The 19,960-nt window shown below is 37.4% G+C and overlaps 1 protein-coding gene across 3 annotated transcripts in view; it reads left to right on the forward strand.

Moving 5' to 3' along the window:
- The window catches only part of Triqk (triple QxxK/R motif containing), a 62,482-nt gene that overhangs the window by 17,743 nt on the left and 24,779 nt on the right, over positions 1-19,960 (forward strand). The window lies entirely within an intron of this gene.

Below are 19,960 nucleotides of genomic sequence, written 5' to 3' on the forward strand. Positions count from 1 at the left end.
ATTCTGTAAAGAGGTACATGGCTTTGTAAATAAAAATGTTCCAAATCTTTTATTTCTGGTTTTGCTGTTGCTGAAGCATGTGTATTGACTAGTATGTGTATGAGTATACAAAGACCACGTGCTATGTAGTTGTTTGTGTTCGTTTTCTTATTCATATAGGGAATCCAAAGTATATAGTTTTCGATTTCCTTTTTTTTAAAAAAATAAAAATAAAAAAGCATGGAAGAGTGTTCCAATCAGTGTCCAGAACATAAGGCACTTTTAAAAAGTTTTTCTGATTTTTTTCTTTTATTGAAAATAGAGTTTTTCCTCATACATAATATCCTGATTGTACTTTCCTTTCCCTCCACTCCTACTTCCTCCTCACTTTGACTCCTCTCCAGATCTGATCTTTTTCTGTCTCTGATTATAAAAGAACAAACATCTAAGAGCTAACAATCAAACACTACAAAATAAAATATAATAAGGTGAAACAAAAACTGTCATGTTGAAGTTGGCCATGGCAATTCAACAGGAGGAAAAGTGTCCTAAGCTCAAGCATAGGAGTCAGAGACCCACTTGTTCTTACAGTCAGGAGTCCCATAAAAATCCCAAGTTAATAGCTGCAATATATGCAGAGACGTAGACTCATGTAGGCCTGTGCTTGCTGCTTTAGTGTCCGTGAGTTCATATGAGCCTTGATTCTGACAGCCTTGTCCTCCATCCCCTCTAAGCCTTACAGTCTTTCCACCTCTTCTTCTGTGGGATTCCCGAGTTCTGAGTGGAAGAATTTGGTGGAAAACTTCAAATTAGTCTTTTTCTCCAGAAATGTCTAGCTGTGGGGTCTCTGCATCTATTCCCACTGGCTGCCAAAGGAGCCTTTCTGCTGATGGCTGAACAAGGCACTGATCTATGAGTTTAGCAGAAAAATCATTAGGAATCATTTCATTGAGGGTTTATTTTATTTTAATTTTTTTAAATCAGTTGTGTTTGGCTTTATCCCAGGTCTCTGTGCTGTCTAGTCTCTTTATCTATCTAGTTCTTGGTTCCCCAGACAGTGTCAAATGTGGGTCCCTTCTCACAGAGTGGGCCTAAGTCAAGTCAGACATTGGTTGGGTACTCCCACAAGTCCTGTGCCATCACGGTCCTCTCGTATTTTGGAGACAGATTGTAGGCCTATAGTTTTGTGGCTCGCTTGGTATCCACGTTTTTCTTTTGGTGGCCTGCAGAGTTCCAGCATCGAAAAGACTAAAATGTAGGGGTAAGAGCTTTATGTAGGTACTATTGTAACTGCTGCATATTCAATGAGCTGGGTGGGTGTTGTCCTTGAGAATGGAGCGCCTGTGGTCAGTTTGTGAGAGCAACTCTTTGTCTTACCAACAGCCTGGTTTGTTTGGGATTTCTATGGGACCCCCTTGGCCAGTAACTCAGTTGGCTGCATCCCAGTCCCACCACTGGTACCCTTGCCCGGCTCTAAGAGATGGCCAGTTGAGACTCCTAATACCCCATTACAGAGAGTCCTCATTAGGATCTTTATTGTATATTCCAGGAAGTTTTCACTTCACTAAGTTTCCGCACCACCCCTCAAATGTCCCACAATTCCATGTGTCGTCCCGCACTCTCCCCCCAAATGCCCCCACACCCACCCCTCCTGTCCCCACTCACATCTGTCAACCTGTAAAACTATTCTACTTCCCCTTTCAGGGAGCTCCTGCATCTCCCTGACCGTCTTCTCCACTCAGCTTCTCTGGGTCTATGGAAGGTAGCTTGGCTGTCGTTTACTCAAGGGCTCATATCATATCCACGTATAAGGGAATATATACCACATTTCTCTTTCTGGGTCTGGATTACTCCACTCAGAAGAAGTTTTTCTAGTTCCATCCATTCGCTTCCAAAGTTCATGATGTCAATTTTTACAGTTAAGTAATACTGCATTCTGTAAAACACATTTTTTTTTAATTAAATGACAAGGCTGAACAGATACAATATCTCATGATATTAAGTATCAGTATAAATAAAATATATTTATAAACTATATAAATATAATTGGATTTGTGAGGAGAGAGCCTGTATTACATTAGAACATTTAATTTATGTTTATTATGTAATATTATAATGTAATTTTATCCTATTAAAAGTATTTTATAAATATCATTTTTGTACTTGTAAATACATAAATTACTCTTTCTTTTTGTAATTGTATTATTCAATTCAGAAAACATTTTGAATTCCTGTGCTTGTGGCTTCTCATTTTTGAACATTAGTGATTGTTATTCTGTTAGTTTACTGAGGCAAATAGCAAACTACTGATAATCTCTTTAGCAAATATCCCATAGAGCCTATCGCAGATGTTAGACATTTGCCTTCCTGGTGGATTGGCTCATCACTGGCCTGGCTAGCGATGTGGAATTTTGCATATTTACTTGGAATTTTAAACTTCTCTAACAGACTCTTAGACCAAAATTTAATATGTCGATGGGACTGGATCTGTCCCACTAGGATAATCTCCGTCTTTTAAAATAATCTGATATGGGAACTTTATTGTAGCTTGATATCCCTTGTGCTATTTGCACATAGCATAACCACAGAATTTCCTCTAGATATGGGATTTACCCATGTGCAAAGTAAGGATGAGAAGGCAATTAAACTACAAATGATACAGTCAACTCATAGCAGTGACTTTTTAAGAAAAGAATTAACTTAAGGTTTTAATTTTTTTCAATTTTTATTTATTTTTCTTCACAATTTATCCATTATATATCCCAATTGAAGCCCCCTCCCTGAACTCCCCCAGTCCCACCTTCCCTCCCTCTTCCCCTCATTCCCTTCCCTTAGTCCACTGAAAGGAGGAGTTCTCCACTATTGCCATCTGCCCATAGCTTGTTAAGTCTCACCAGGACTGCCTGGATCCTCTTACACCATGGCCTGGCAAGGCCGCATCACCACAGGCAAGTGATCAGAGAGCAGGCAACTGAGTTCGTGACAGAGGCAGCCCCTGCTCCCCTCCCTCAGAGATCCGCATGGTCCTCTGTTGGTGCATCAGTCTCTGCAGGAGCCCCTCGGCTCAGATGTTTTAGTTTTTTGGTCTCCTTGTGAGGCTCCTGTCCCCTCCATGTCCCTCTAATCCCACCCCTCTCTTCCCCCATAAGACTCCCTGCACTCTGCCCAAAGTTAGGCCCTGAGTCTCAGTATCTACTTTGACCCCCTGTTGAGTGGAGCTTTTCAGAGGACCCTCTATAGTAGGCTCCCATCCTGTTTCCTCTCTTCCACTGCTCCTGGTGTCTATCCTGTTTGCCATTCTGAATGAAATTTAAGCATCCTCCTCAACGGAGGAATGGAAACAGAAGTTGTGGTACATCTACACAATGGAATACTTTTCAGCAATTAAAAACAAGGTAATATATATTTATATATGGCATCTATTAAGTATTTAGTGCTGTTCATATATACATATGTTTAGGGATAACCATTTGGGACTGGATAATCTATCAGGGTGCTGATCCCTAGATTCTTTCTCAACGACCATTCATTACCTATAGCTCTTCTATTATGGGTGTGGTCTTGTTTAGTCAGACTTTCATCGACATTTCATGGTTCTAGCTTTCTTGTCATATCTAGATGATGCCAGCTTGTATCAGACTGTAGGTGCTCTGACTTTTACAGTCTTTCTGTCCCCTGTTCTGTGATATTATGTGAGCCTTAGATGTTGGGGTAATGCTACAGATGTATAAATTGGAGTCAGGCATCCTATTGTCAGCTGTTCTCCGCACCTTGACCAGTTGTCGATTTCTCTAGTTGTCTCTGTTTGCTTCAGAAGGAAACTTTTCTGATGACAGGTGAGAACTATGCTTATGTGTGGGTCTAAGGATACACATTTAAAATGCAATTAGGGATTATACTAGTTTAGGCAAGTGGTAGTCGTTTGCTTATCTCTGGACTCCAGGACCTCTCCAGCTATGTTGGAGAGTAAAGTTGGCTGACTTTACAGTACCAGACATGAATTCTCTCTGATTTAACTACCTTCAAGTTCAAATAGATGCCTGTTGGTTGCCTTCAAAATAACCAAATCACTATTTCAGCACTAGAAACATTTTTCTGGGATGGTCATTGCCGTGCTTCGTAGACTTTGTAGCGCTAAGATTAGTGAGTGTCTCACCCTAGGCAGCTTGTGTAGCGTGTTTGGATACTGTTGGGCATAGTTTCCAGGTCAGCTCCAGGACAGTTCTTCCAAGGTCTGTGTCTGAAGTGTGGTGCTTCAGCAATAAAGTCTTACTTTAATTCTGGGGCCAGCTGACCAAGGACAACAACAGCAGCAGACATTGTTTTGAGAGTCTCTAGGACAACCCTGAACAAATACCAGATTTTTTTTTAATTTTTAGTTTTATTTTTTCACATTTTTTGTTATAGATCCTGATTGAAGCCTCGTCCCTCAACTACCCCAGTCTCATCCTCCCTCCCCCTTCCCCTATCCCCTTCCCTAGTCCACTGAAAGGGGGAGTTCTCCTCTTTTGTCATCTGACCATAGTTTATCAAGTCTCACCAGGACTGCCTGGATCCTCTTCCTCTGTGGCCAGTGAGTTCCCTAACAATGGGAAGAGGGACTCTCTATACCCCCCTTCTTTCATAAGATTCCCTGCACTCTGCCCAAAGTTTGGTTATGAGCCACAGCATCTGCTTTGATACCCTGCTGGATAGAGTCTTCTAGAGGCCCTCTATGGTAGGCTCCTGTCCTCTTTCCTGTTTTCTCCCTCTTCCGATTTCTGTCCTCTTTGCTTTTCTGAGTGAGGATTGATCATCTTACCCAGGGAACTCCTTCTTGCTTAGCTTCTTTAGGTGTACAGATTTTAAAATGTTTATCCTATATTTTACATCTAATATCCACTTCTAAGTGAGTATATGTCATGTATGTCTTTTTGCTTCTGGGATACCTCACTCAGAATGATCTTTTCTAGATCTTATCATGTGTCTGCAAATTTCATGATTTCCTTGTTTTTAATTGCTGAGTAGTATTCCATTGTGTAAGTGTACCCCAATTTCTGTATCCGTTCCTCTTTTGAGGGACATCTGGGTTGTTTCCAGACTCTGGCTATTATGAATAAAGCTGCTATGAACATGGTTGAGCAAATGTCCTTGTTGTATAGTTGAACACATTTTGGACATATGCCTAGGAGTGGTATAGCTGGATCTTGAGGTAGTTCTATTCCTAATTGTCTGAGAAAGCACTAGATTGATTTCCAAAGTGGTTTTACAAGTTTACATTCCTACCAGCAGTGGAGGAGGGTTCTCCTTTCTCCACATCCTCTTCAGCATGTGTTGTCACTTGAGTTTTTGATCTTAGCCATTCTGATGGGTGTAAGGTAAAATCTCAGTGTCGTTTTGATTTGCATTTTCCCTGATGACTAAGGAATTTGAGCATTTCTTTAAGTGTTTCTCTGCCATTTGATAATCCTCTATTGAGAATTCTGTTTAACTCTGTATCCCATTTTTAATTGGATTACTTGATTTGTTGCTTTTTTATTTTTTATTAATTACACTTTATTCATTTTGTATCCCCCCATAAGCCCCTCCCTCCTCCCCTCTCGATCCCACCCTCCCTCCTCTTTCTGCATGCATGCCCCTCCCCAAGTCCACTGATAGGGGAGGTTCTCCTCTCCTTTCTGATCTTAGTCTATCAAATCTTAGTTGTCAAAACTTCTGCACATAGAAAACAAAACAGGAAGACTAACTGGTCTTACGGGTAAGTTCTATTAAACATTCATGTGAAGATAATCACTATAAAAATCTGTTAGTCATGAAATGATACATGGTTTTGAAGCACACAGTCAAGAACAAAACTTCAAACATATTTCTTGGGGCTCACATAAGTTTGCTGTAATATCAAGATGACCACATTACAAGAATAAATACAATCTAGTTGCCAGTGTTTTCAAAGATTTTTTTTGTCTGTGTTGATCATCTCGTAAAATCTTGTTTTCTAACCTTTTTACTGCTTTTTAAATTCCTGTTTTATTTCCTGTAATTTGAGATTTCATACTTCTAGCATGTTCATTATAGTTCATTTTAAGTGTTTGAGTTGCCTAATATTTTTCTTATAATTTTAGCTACATTCTTTTTAAAATGCCATTTCACGACATAAAATATATATAGTAGCATGTCTGCAGCATTATAGTGTATATGGTATAGTTTTATAAATTGAACATTCATATACAATCCTCATTGTTTTAGCCATAGTTTTTAGCCATATTTTAGGTTAGCATCTGTTGCTCTCAGGATGGCTGAAATTTGGACTCATTTTACTTTTGGATAAGATGTTTCAAATCTATATTTACCATATTTTCATTTCCTAGAACTGTATTATTTCCTTTGATAAGACTGAATGCTTCAAAAAGGTTCAGGATCACTAACAATCAATTCTTTGACATCTCCTTAAATTAAAGGGTTCTGTACCTTTGAAGAAATAGAAAGGTTCAACAAGAGACGGAGGCTAGAAACAGATGGCAAAGTAGATTTTCAAATGTTCTTGCTCGTATATTTTTAAAAATCTAATAAGTCATTTTCTCTATGATATACTTTAGCAATAATTTAATTAGACTTTTAGTATTCTTGTTCTTATTTATACTGTAATTATTATTGATACCCCAGTGCTTTTCCTTATTAACCTTTTCCATATTTTTTCCAGTGTTCTAAATTCAGTACTCATTATGGCATTTTTCTAGTATAATTTGGTAGCTTTTAAATGTGTAATTTGCGTCATGATTTGTAAATATAAAATTTAATATTACAATTTGTTTGAAAACTACTACTCTGAGAAATTCTTACATTAGTGAAGCGGTAATAATGATACCGCATGGGACTTTCATATAATGAACACTTTTAATTTAACTTTTGTCCAATCGAATATATGCTAGTTATATACTTTTGACATCTACTCACTAACAACGCCATTTTAAATGAGAAATGCTGAATTACTGAGTTACCAGGAGCTAGGTAACCACAAAGAAATCCTTATGGTTCACGTGAGCTATTTGGTTCCACCTCAGCATTTAGATAATATTTACCTCATATCTTTCTTTTGTTTTAGAAGATATATATTAAAATATCCTGTATTAGTATTATTAGACTTTTCCTAATATGCAAAATATGTTTCTAGGCATGAAGATAATTATTTTCATTCTAGTACATAGGTGCATGCATGCTAGGTTTTAAAATTGTATAAAAGAAGTTAGGAATTTTTTATACAAACGAGTATTTATTATTATTATTATTATTATTATTATTATTATTATTATTATTTCACTTTAGAGCAGTCTCTGACATGAACTTGGTTGCCTGCTCTTTTATCACCTTTCCCTGGAGGGTGGCCTTACTAGAAATTTTTTATATTAAATTTATCTTTGTTTTTTTTATAATTTATTCACTTTATTTCTCGATTGTAGCCCCCCCATCTCCTTCATGTCCCACCATCCCTCACTCTTCTCCCTTGTTACCACAGAAAGAGGGAGCTCTCCTCCCTTACCATCTGATTCTAGTCTTGCATCCTCTTCTTCTGTGGCTTGGCAAGGCTACCCTAACAGGGGGAGGTGATCAAAGAGCAAGCAACAGAGTGCATGTCAGAGACAGCCCCTGTACCTCATACTAGGGATTCTATATGGAGAATGAGCTGCCTATGGGCTGCATCTGAGCAGGGATTCTAGTTCCTCTCCAAGTATGGTCCTTGGTTGGTACATCAGCCTCTGTAGGCTCCTCTGGGCCCAGAATTTTTTGGTGTTGTTGGTCTCCTTGTATAGCTCCTGTCCCCTCTGGGTTCTTCTAGTCCCCCACTTTTCCATAAGACTCCTCAGACTTTGCCCAAAGTTTGGCTGTGAGTCTCAGCATCTGCTTTGATTGCTGTGTGGAATCTTTCAGAGAACGTCTATAGTAGGCTCCTGTGGTGTTCTCTCTCTTCAACTGCTTCAGGTGTCTATTCTATTTGCACTTCTGTATGAGAATTAAGCATCCTTTCTAGGGTCCTCCTTGCTATTTAGCTTCTTTTGGTTATGGATTTTAGTATGTTTATCCTGTATTATATGGCTAGCATCCATTTATAAGTGAGTTTATACCATGTGTGCCTTTCTGGGTCTATGTTACCTCACTCAGGATGATCTTTTCTAGTTCCCACCATTTGCCCCCAAATTTTATAATTTCCTTGTTTTTAATAGCTAAGTAGTATTCCATTGTGTAAATGTACCACAGTTTGTTTCTTTATCCATTCTTTGGTTGAGGACATCTAAGTTGGTTCCATATTCTGGCAATTAGGAGTAAAGCTTCTTTCGCTCTGTTCTCACTGCTGAGCTGTTGTTCAGATACCAGGTGGGCTCAGCACCACCATCTTGGATCCTCGAATTTAGGAGTATTTCATGAAGAAAATTTGGCTAATCTAGTTTTTTATTAAAAAGAAATGGCTAAACTAAGGTCTTATACCTTTCTAATCTATATGTTTATATATTTTTCTGTATTTGTCAAGGAACAAACAATGTCTTCTAAATGCTATTTATGAACATGACTCTAAGTTTCTGTTTAAGATGATTATATCCCTGAAATATATATATATGCATTCAGAGAGTTAGGAGAGAGATATATCTGCATTTTCTATATCCTCAGTGTGACTCTGCCTGATTTCTTCTAGAATAGTTTACTAACATTTGGACTCCTGGTTATAAGTAAATGATTCAGGTTGAAATGACTAGCAATGAACATAAGTTACTTCTGTCACTAAAAATAAATCTGAGAAGCTCAGTGTACAAAGACACATCTGTATTTTTTTTCTAGGCAAGAGTATGGAAGTCATGTTTTAAATATCTTAGATTTGATAGAATATATTCATAATTTCACAATAAATATCTTGAATCTTAGAAATTTGATATATGTAATTATTTTCTAATTCATACATATGTACATACTAGATAATTATTAAACTCATAATTTTATTGAAAATAAATGTTTTTATACAATATATTTTGATTATAATTCCTCCAACTCCTCTCAGTTTCTCACCACAAACCCAAATCCATATCATTTCTTGCTCTCTTTCATTACAAAATAATTAAATTAAAACAATAAGATAAAATAAAAACAAACAAACAAACCTGAATAGGACAGAACAAACAAACAGAAAAAAAAAAAGCTTAAGGAAAATTACAAATAACATATGTAGATATAGAGACATGCACATTGGCACTCATAGAAATTCCCTAAAACATAAAATTAAAATCATAATATATAAACAAAATCCCGGTAGGGTACAAAAAGAAAAGAAAAAAATCTGAGACAAAGCATTATGATTCAAAACCAAATAAAACAACAGCAAGCCTTCCAGAATTGCCATTGAGTCTGTTTTGTGTTGAACTTCTTAGCTGCTAGGCATGGAGCCTGGCCTTAAGGCTTGTTTGTATTCAAAGTAAGACTCTGTTAGAGAAAACCAGTTTTTTATTTACTAGGGATAATCAATTTGGAAATAGCTTCTGGGTTTGGGATGTGGATTTGTGTCCAGTTCCACTCTCAGCACTGAGACCCCATCAGGCCCAGACCTGTGCAGGCCCTGTGCATGATGCCACTGTCTCTGTGAATTCATGTGTACATTGGTCCATCTGTGTTCATAAGGCCTTGTTTCCCTGGTGTCCTCCAACCAATCTGGCTCCTACAACCTTTCTATCTCCTGTTCTGCAGGGTTACCTGAGCCTTGAGGGGCGGGATTTGATGAAGACATCCCACTTAGGACTGAGTGTTCCAAATTTTCTCATTCTCTGCACATCATCTAGATGTGTAATTGTATTTATTCCTATGTACTCTAGGAGGAAGCTTGTCTGATGATAGCTGATCTATGAGTATAGCAGAATGTCATTAGAAGTCATTTTGTTCCCACATTCCTTTAGATTAACAGTAGGACTTGGTTTTCTTCTAAGTCTCTTGCCTACACAGTCTCAAGTTGCTGGCCACCTGAACAATGTTGGGAATTAGTTCCATCTCTGTGAGATAGAACTTAAATAAGATATTGGTAGGTTAGTCCCACAGCCTTTGTGCCATTATTGCTCTACCACATCTTGTAGATAAGTGATCATTGTAGATCAAAGGATTTGTAGCTGGGTTGGTGTTTACCTTGCTCCTTTAGTAGCATGCAGAGTACTTTCTAGTACATGAATACTAGTCAGTAGGGATGAAGGCTCTAGGTAGGCACAAGCTTGAATTTTCCATGTTCAATGATTTGTGTAGGTTTTGTCTTTAGCAATAAGCCCTTACCAGTTTGTGGAGAGCAACCAATATCATTTGCAATACTTTGGGTTGTATGTGGATTCCTTTGGGGCCTGTTTGGCCAACAACTCAATTAAATGTAACCCATTCCTAGAACTTGAAGTGTCATTTGGTAACAAGAGATGTTAAGATGTCTGTCTCCCCTATTATTTGGCAATTCCATTCAGATCACCAGTCTGCTTACTCAAGGACTATGGAAAAAGAGAAAATGCCATCTAAGATGGCCACATCTATGACTTATTGATTTCCTTTCTCTGTTGTGGGTTATTAATATTTACTATTGATTTATCTTTTAGTTAAGCAACAGTTATTCCAAAACCAGTTGTGTATCCAAATCACCACACAGAGACTAGGACTTATTTAATTAACTTATAGCACAATGCTGGACAATAGCTACTCCATCCTAAACTTCCAAGTCCACATAGTTTCCTCCCATTCTGCTTTCACTCATTATACTTGCTTTTGTCATATCTTAGGTCCAGTTCATCCCTCCTCGTGGTTCCAAGTCCCCTCCTGCTGATCCCTCCCTCCTCCTCCCATTCTCTTCCTTTCTCTCCTCTAGACCAGGTTGTCCCACCCTATTCTCTCCATTGCACAACACTGGCTGGTTGTTTGATTGACAACATAGAAAACAAATGGTGGCATGTTTACACAAACTTGAGACAGATGATGCTTAGAATAAGCATCACAATGCAATGTCCAGATTAAAACCAGATAGTGGGGTAGAAAAATCAGCATTTGAATGAATAAGGGTAAATTGTATATATTCCACAAGATTATTATACCAATATTTTCTAAGATAGCCACATCTATGACTTATTGATTTCCTTTCTCCTTTGGAACTGTACTTGGTACAAGCTGAATAAAGTGAGGACCTTATTATCTATATAATAATCCAGACAAGCTTGGGTTTCTTACACATCTTTCATATGGGGAACTCAAGGCTTGGAGTTGTGGATGTAGCTCTAGCTTCAATTACTCTTTGTCTTGCTATGGAAAACAATTTTTACTATGTTGCTTAGTGGTCTGGGTTGACATTACCTTGCTTGGTTTTAGTTACTTTTCTATTGATGTGAAAAGACATTACGAGCAAGGGAACTTATGTAAGAAAGCATTTAATTTGGGGGTTCATACTTCCAGAGGATAAGAGTCAATGACCATTATCGCAGGAGCATGTCAACAAGCAGGCAGTAAAGGCTCTGGAGTAATAGCTGACTGAGAGCATACATCCTGATCCTGATCCACAAGCATGAGGCAGAGAGAGATAATTGGGAAGGGTATGGGCTTTTTGCAACCTCAGAGCCTCTGCCCAGTAACACACCTCCTCCAATAAGGCCATGCTTCCTAATCACGCTCAAGCGGTTCCAGCAACTGGGGGCCAGGTATTCAAATAAATGAACCTGAGAGGGCCACTCACATTCAAACCACATTATACAGCCTTACTCTTCATTCTACTTGCCTCTTTAAGCATTTATATGCAGTAGTCGTCTACCTCATTGATTTTATAAGAGAATTGTATATGTTTGTTTATTTTACATTTTTTGTGATTTTGACTGGGATGGCTGGCTAGTATCTCCTGGGATCCTCCTGTTTCTGCCTCCCATTCTTAGGATTACAGGCTTGTGTGGCTATGCTGGTTTTTTATGTTTGGCTAGAGATTGGAACCCAGGACCTCTTGCTTTTTCTTTTTCTTTTCTTTTTTTATTTTTTTATTATTAGTTACATTTTATTAACTCTGTATCCCAGCTGTATCCCGTTGCTTCATTCCCTCCCAATCCCTTCCTCCCTCCCTCCCTCATCTCTTCCCTGCCCCTTTCCAAGTCCACTGATTGGAGAGGGCCTCCTCCCTTTTCATCTGATCCTGTTTTATCAGGTGTCTTCAGGACTGGCTGCAAAGTCCTTCTCTGTGGCCTAGCAGGACTGCTCCTCCCTTGGGGGGTGGGGAGGTCAAAGAGCCAGCCATTGAGTTCCTGTCAGAAACAGTCCCTGTTCCCCTTACTATGGGAAACCAATAGGTTACTGAGCTACCACGGGTTTCATCCTCTTGCTTTTTCAAGCACTGTTACTCACTGAACACTCTCCCCAGGCCAATTAATGACTTTCATTTGATGACCACAAATTCATATTGGTAACCTAGACAATTTGCATCTTCTTTGGAAATATAGCACTAGAAGTTAATTGAAGTTCATTTCTTGCTTTCTCTAGTAAAACTTTACTGACTTGCAATAGTTGCTTTCATGTTTGGGAAAATAGTCAACTAGAGATGCTTTGCCTTATACAGCATTTCAGATTAGTAGTACCTACTCCTCTTATGTTTGTGCAAAGTTTAGAATTATAAAAATTATTACATGGGTCCCAGCTAATGTCACATCAACCTCCTCAATGAAGAATGTTATTAACAGCACACACAAAGGCAGCTTTCTGTCTATTCTGGGCAGTATAAATTTAATGTGTTGTTTTCAAGTACGTCATGTGTCCAGATGCCACAACAGTCTGTGCATGAAAGGCATCAAAAGAAAAGTAAGCAAAATACTTGTGGATCTCTTTTGGTGGGTGCTGAGGGATGTTTTTTGATACAATTATATTTGAAACAACCAGTTTCGTTAGATTTGAGGAAAACCAACTGTATTGTTTTCCTGTAGTGTTTATAAACATTTTCTCAGGTGGGTATGTGACACTCTGCCCTGTCACCACCTTGGTATCCTCCTGTGTTACTTATTTCTGTTAGAGCTGTTTCTATGTATCCAGCACAGTATTTTGCAAAGTATGGTCCATGACCACTTACGTTTGGAAATTCTGCCAAGTAGTAGGTATTTGTTGAATACACGTAGCCCGCCCTCCAGCCCTGCTGGGTATTCTTTAAGGAGTGGGTGAGGCCTTGGACTCTGTATTTTAATGAACTATGCTTACAGTTGGGGAAACATTGCTAATATAAGTTTTTCTGCTTCATGGACCCATTAAAACTGTTTACCAATTCTAAACTGTCAATTCACAAGTATCACTTTATGTCTATGAGCTGTTTGCATGGTGGATTGCATCTGGAATTACCTTGGTTGTATTCTACCTCTCCAGTTTATTAATTATATTCTAACTTTCCAGTCTATGTAATAGTAATAAAATACATTGAATTTGGTTTTCTTACTGCACAAAACCTGTTGACGAGTTCCTATTGCATTCAGAAAGCCTATCAAAATTAAAAGCCTCAACAGCACAAGCAGGCTGTCATTCACCAAGAAAGCGAAAGGATGTCACAATAATCTGTCAAGCCTCATACTTTCATCCAATAGCTTTGAAATGATCACATGTAGAATAATTCCCATGAGCTTGCTAAAGAAGGAGCAAAATGGTAGTCAGCAGATTTGATGTTTACGGCAATTATTCGGGAAGTTTTAAAGTAAAACATCATCAAATCTCTGTGACTCTTAGTTGCTGAGATTCTCCAGCTGGGCTGAAGAAGGACCTGGCAACTTGCCTCTGCATAGCTAGCCTTTGCTAAGATTGGATTTTCCCATTTTACCCAGGTCCCAGATAAGTAATGAAAGGCACCAGAAGTCTGTGTAGTCTTAAGATAAAGCTGGTTCAGCATGGGACACAATCCTCTTTTCTTTGCTCACTTTCCAATATGAAACATTTGGTCATATGTCCTTCTGTGAGCACTCATGTCCCATAAACACTTCCAATATTTCATTGGCTCCCTATGTATTTTCATTTTCTTGAAATCTTTCCATCCGTAAGCATGTCATTTTTTTCCATTTAAGCAGATTCTCACAATAGACACCATTTTCACAGTCTTCTGCTTGTTTGTTTGTTTGTTTAGTATTTGGTTTTTGACATTATATTTGTTGACTAGCTAGGCCTCAAGGATGACCTTGGATTTCTGATACTTCTACCTCTACCGCTTGAGTTCTGTAATTAAAGGCCATTATCCACTAAGCTCACCTATGAATTAATACATGGGTAATCATCTTATTTCTATATTTCTACTCCTATGTCACCAACGTTTAAATATAAATTAAAACAAGCAAGAAAAGTCAAAGAAAACCTTCAGTTCATTTGTTTATTATACTTGACTGCAATGACTTCAAACATTTTCTTTATTATCTATGGACATCTCCATCCTTCCATAGTCTTCTCAGTTCAAAGTCTCTGTGTCCAAGCTTGCATGTAGCTATATCAGGTCCTGTCACTATTTGCATTCACAATGAAACTTTATCCTGTTTCTTAATTCCTGCATTTATTTGTAATAATTTTGTCTACCACTTTGGCTATCTTGAACCAAAGTTGGCTCTATCTCAATAATCAGTCACCGTTGATTTTTCATTAAAGATTCCCAGTTCTTCCTTAATAAAAAGGACATTTTGTTCAAATGTTTGATTACTTTTAACTCCAGAGTTTGGTCATTTCATCTCAACAGATCTTTAGAGTCTATAGGTTAGGCTGCTCATACATTCTGATTAACTCTTCACTCTGTCAGCTCTTCTTTCCATTGTGGCTTTAAGCCCTGGAGTGTGACACTTAGCTCCTCTTTATAAGGACCTCTGCTCTCCTTGATCTCTTTCTGTTGTGCCCCTCCTGGAAGCTCTGAACTCTACTGTATCACACTGTCTTTCTCTGTGCCAGCATTAAGCAGTTGGGAAAGCCAGAAGAAATGTACTATCTGTCATAATGTATCCCTGTGGCTCATGGTCACTGGATCCATGTCTCTTTAGGTACTGCTCCCAAAGATTTTCTTCTCAAAACTCTACTGTTCCCCAAAGCATCAATTACAGTCTCTGAGTCTCCAATCTTCTGACTTCTCATCTTCCTTTTCATGGGTAGAATATAACATTGCCTCACATTTTACCACCACAACAAAAATGGAGCTGCCAAATCCTCTGTGGTATTTGCTGTCAGACCTCACTGCATGTGTTGAGTATGTGATAACTTTTTAACTAATATAGTGAAAGGGGTAGCCTATGATGATTTACACCAAGTGTGTATCTTTCACTTCTTTAATTTTTGACTATTATGGTTTATACTGTTTCTAATCTCTTTAAGAATCATTGCTTCCACAGGTCATAAATAGAATCTACTTTTGCCTAGTACATGTTTTGGTTTGGCCGTTTCATTGAGGTCTGTAATTGTCTTCAATTGAGTGTGATGTGAGAAGTCACATAACTTTTGCTCTCTGTTTTGTCTTGTTTCCCATAAGAAAGCACATTAGTTCTAATACTTTTCATAGGTGCTGTATTTATTTTAGTTTTATACTTCGGTTGAAGAGTTTCACAACTAAGATATTTTTTCCAGAACATGAATTCTTGGGTTTATAGAAATAACTATTCTGGAGTTACTTCTATTTTTTAAGTTAATTCACGAAAATGTGAATATGCTTGTTACGATCACAGAACTCAAAGCAAACATGAGCCGGACTTGCTCTTGTGTGGCTGTAGTCTTAGCATGTGTAGTAGAAATATAAGGATCAAAAGTTCAAGGACAGCTTTGAACTGGTGAGTTTTCACACCCACCTGGGGTTTATGAATCACTGTTCCTCTCTTGTTTTGTTTGTTTAAATAAAATGGAGTTTGATAGCACAGTGGAACACAAACAAATGACAGGAAAAAAAAAGAGCATCTGTCATCATTTAGAAGACTCAGTTATATTAACTTAGTCAGTATTTGAATACTTTGGAAACAGTGACTGTGTCAAAATCAGAAAGAAATATCACCCATGATCATTATTACCTCCTATATGATGCTCTATTTTTTTGGCTGTTTTTGAAATTTTACTTGAGATATGTCAAGTGTCAGGTTTGGCCAGGTAGTGGTTCACTGCCTCACTCCCTGCTCTATTTTTGTTCTGTACATCTTGTAGGTGGGGTAAATTTTGGGTGAAAGTTTAATTATAACTTGATATCTAATAAAGAATTTTCATAAGTTAGTGTCTTTCTGATAGGAATAAATGCTAAGGTGAATATATATATATTCCATAGTCAGAGGTAAAATCTTTTAGTAATTTATATTTTGATATGAATTTGAATTTCAAAATCTGCGTTTAATTCTTCTCCTGGAAGTAGAGACATATATGACAGGTTTCCTACTTTTAAACTCCCCCCCCCCCCGGACTTTATTAAAAGGTTTGAACACTGTGGACATGACTAAATTTCTTCAGACCTTACCTAAATAGCGCCATCTATGATCTAGGTTTTCAGAGACAATGTATATAGTTTAAGAAAACCAACGTGGTTTAAATGAGACTGAGCATGTGAGTACTTTGTCTTTAAAGATGAATTTTGTGGGGTGGAGGTAAAAGGTAGATAGGTGAATGCACATGGAGACCAGAAGCATCTTCTGTCCCTGCAGCTGGTGGTACAGACAGCTGTGACTGTGCCACAGGAATGCTGCACAAAACTGCCAGAGACTGTGGCAGTTGAACTACTGATCTGTGTCTGCAGTCCCTGTAAATGACACAAGATATGTCAGAACATGCTTATGGCAGGAATTGCTGTTTAATTCAGGTTAAGAAGCATATCTAAACAGTAATGGTGTCTTCAGTCTTCAAAGATCTGGAGTATAAAGTTTTAAATAACTAAGATTTTAATTATGAATTATTTTAATATGTAGTCTAAGTTTTGAATAACATTGGTGTTTTTTTTTTTGTTCCTTAAATATGTTCTCAAGTTCCAAGAATGATAAAAAATTCTCTGATGAAAGAATCTGAAATCAGTCCTACAGCAAAATTCATAAATAATAAATAGAGATTTATTAATCCATATTTTAGTTGAGTTGGGTATCAGAGCAAGTTACCTCCTCAGGGAATGTAGTGATCTTTATAAAAGAAGGTGATGAGACATAGTCTCCAAGGAATTAGATTATGAATACAATCTTGGTATTGTACACGCTAATATAAATATGTTATTCCCTTTCCACATCTATCACCACACATTTTGAGTTGTGGCTGATCTCATATGCAAATAACCGTCTTATTTGAAATCGTGGCTGTATGTGCTAATGTCTCCCTGGATTTCTTGAGTGTTTGCTATCATGTCATCAAAGCAATAAAAATGAATGATGATTACTGCAAGGCTTTGAAGAACAAAAAGAAAGTCAGAGCATTTTAGAAGTTTTAGATGTCTGAAACACTGGCAGTCAGTGGCACACAGATGAACAGGTGTATCTTTAGATCATTTTAAATAAAATCAGTGCATTTATGAGTAAAGTACTTTCCACAATTTTCTGCTTGTTTCGAGAACAAAATGTAGTTATGATTATAGTTCAGGTTAGGTTTTATTTTGTTTTTTTGTTGATAATTCAGTTAAAGAATAGAATATTATTTTTCCAAACACAAGAATAAAGTTGAATTTTTGAGATTGTGATCCAGTATTATTATCAATCACTAAAATAATTGAAAGGAGTAATTATACGCTACTTTTCTGTCTTTTGTATAGATCTTCAAAATTACTAAAGTTTTATATACAATAATATCTATCAATCTATTTATATAATATATATAATATAATATAGAGGGAGACTATACATATAGTCTGTTTACAGCCTACAGATTCTTATGACTATTTAGATTTGTTAATATTTTTGTTATAGTATTATGAAAATGAATAAAGTTCCATTTCCTTTAGTCAAAAGGTACTGGCTCTTATCACTCCAAGTAATGAATCAATACAATACTAGTCTCTTAAGTGTTACTTTTGTTAAAAGACTAGAATACAAGGGTAGTGTAATGACCAGGAAGAGAAGGGTAGTGTCATGAACAGCCATTTTGCACACAGACTTAGCAATTTTCTTTGTTTTGTGTGTTTATCTTAAGCACATTCCATGAAGGAAAAAAAGCTATATTGAAGAAAGTATATTATCTTGTGTTTTATTCATGCAAACTAACTTCTCTCCTGAAATGGATATGTCTTCAAGCTCGACACAATTAAGATTAAAATAATGACTCCACTTTACTATTAATAAATGCAAACACTATGCAAAATAAAACTGCTATATGAATACATTATATCTATTGACATTATTTATGGCTTGTCTTGACAGAACTATTTTTAATGTTTTGATTTATAACAAGTAAGACTGTATAGGCTTAGATGATATCTTAGTTTCATTTAGAAAACTTTAAGTATGTGTCTTCTTAGATGTAATAGCACCATGGTTTATTAGACTTAATTTATTTGACTTTCTGTTATCAGTAGATATTTTACATTTCTAGGTATTGTTATACAATCAGTCTGAAGATTATTATCATAAGAAAAGCTTTTAGATGGGCTTACAATTTCCTTACAGGTGGGTGGAAGTTCTTCCTCTGGTGATGCCTTTTTGCTGTGTTGGATGACATCATTGTTGGCTATTTCTGTGGGCATATATAAAGAATGTAGTTTTAACTACAGACTTCAGATGTACTTGGTATATGAAAACCCTAATAAAGCTCATTAGGAAAATTCTATCAGTTCATTTGGAGCCTGAAAGAGTGTCGCCTTTATTAATCCAGTCAAACCTGAGAGACTAGAACAGAGTGTCCTGGCTCAAATTCTTATCTGAGCTCTTGAGGACTCTAGACTGTGAAACTCAGAGCCCATCCCTGCCTTTCCTAGCATAACCCATGGGAAGTCTTTGTTTCTGAGCGAATCATGTTCATTTAGAGAAACTTCTGTGTGCTCCTCTCTGTGATGCCCTCCTCTGTGTGTCCCTTCCTTCAGGGTGAAGGCAACAGCACACTGCACACCTGCCCCCCATGGCAGGCAAGACGTGGAGCTCCCCCAGAGCATGAGGGCCCACGAGTGTTTTCATTCACTGAATCCTGTGCTAAAAGTTTCTGCCTCCTTAGTTTTTGCTAATCTTCTTACCACTTACAGGGAGTTGCGCCTGTAATTTTGCTTTTTATAAGTTAGCCTTTCCAGCCTCTTTAACCCCAGTGACTTTATGTATTTCCATTTCTCAGTTTTTAATTAAAATATAATTATATAACTTCTCTCCTTCCTTTCCTGTCTCCCCTAGACAAAGAACTACTGGCAGCTAATGACTGCTGAGGGAGGGAGAATTAGCTGCTCCCAGGGACAGGGCCCCTAACTGGTATCCAGGGTGCACTCAAGTCACACTAGGCAAGCAAGGTGGATTGTCTTTATATACACATATATATGTAACAATAGGAATCAGAGAAAAAGCGGCCTTCATAGTTTTAATCCTAAACTGACTTCTTGCTTGACCATGCCACGTTCACCTAGAACTATGCTAAAATGAGCAAGGAGCAACTTCCAAGCACTAACGCTTGCATCGCATTAGTGAATGTTGGTAATGTGTAATATTACAATGTAGTAAATATGGCCCACAAATATCTAGCAGCTCATGAAATAATTTAAATATTTTCTTAGGGATGACAAATTACTAAAAATACTCCTTCAACTCCTTGGATGACTCCTTGGACAGTTTCTAGAAATGGGTCCTTCTCATTTTGTCTGAGACTCATTTGTATTCCAGTGCTTTAGGTGAGGGAGAAATAATCCCTGGTCATGCCTGAGAGTTCTTCATACTTACATTTGAAAATGATACATTCAAACTCCTATAATAAAAACTTAATTACTATTTTAATTAAAGTTCGGCAATATAGTCTAACTGTGAAAATAAGTAAAAGTGATAGTAGATTTGGTGAGAAAAGGATAGTTTCTGATGCAATAAATTTAATAAAAATAGAATTTGAAAGTTGATTT

This window comes from Psammomys obesus, unplaced genomic scaffold (assembly GCF_907164565.1).
Source record: "Psammomys obesus unplaced genomic scaffold, mPsaObe1.curated_primary_1811, whole genome shotgun sequence".
NCBI lineage: Eukaryota > Metazoa > Chordata > Mammalia > Rodentia > Muridae > Psammomys > Psammomys obesus.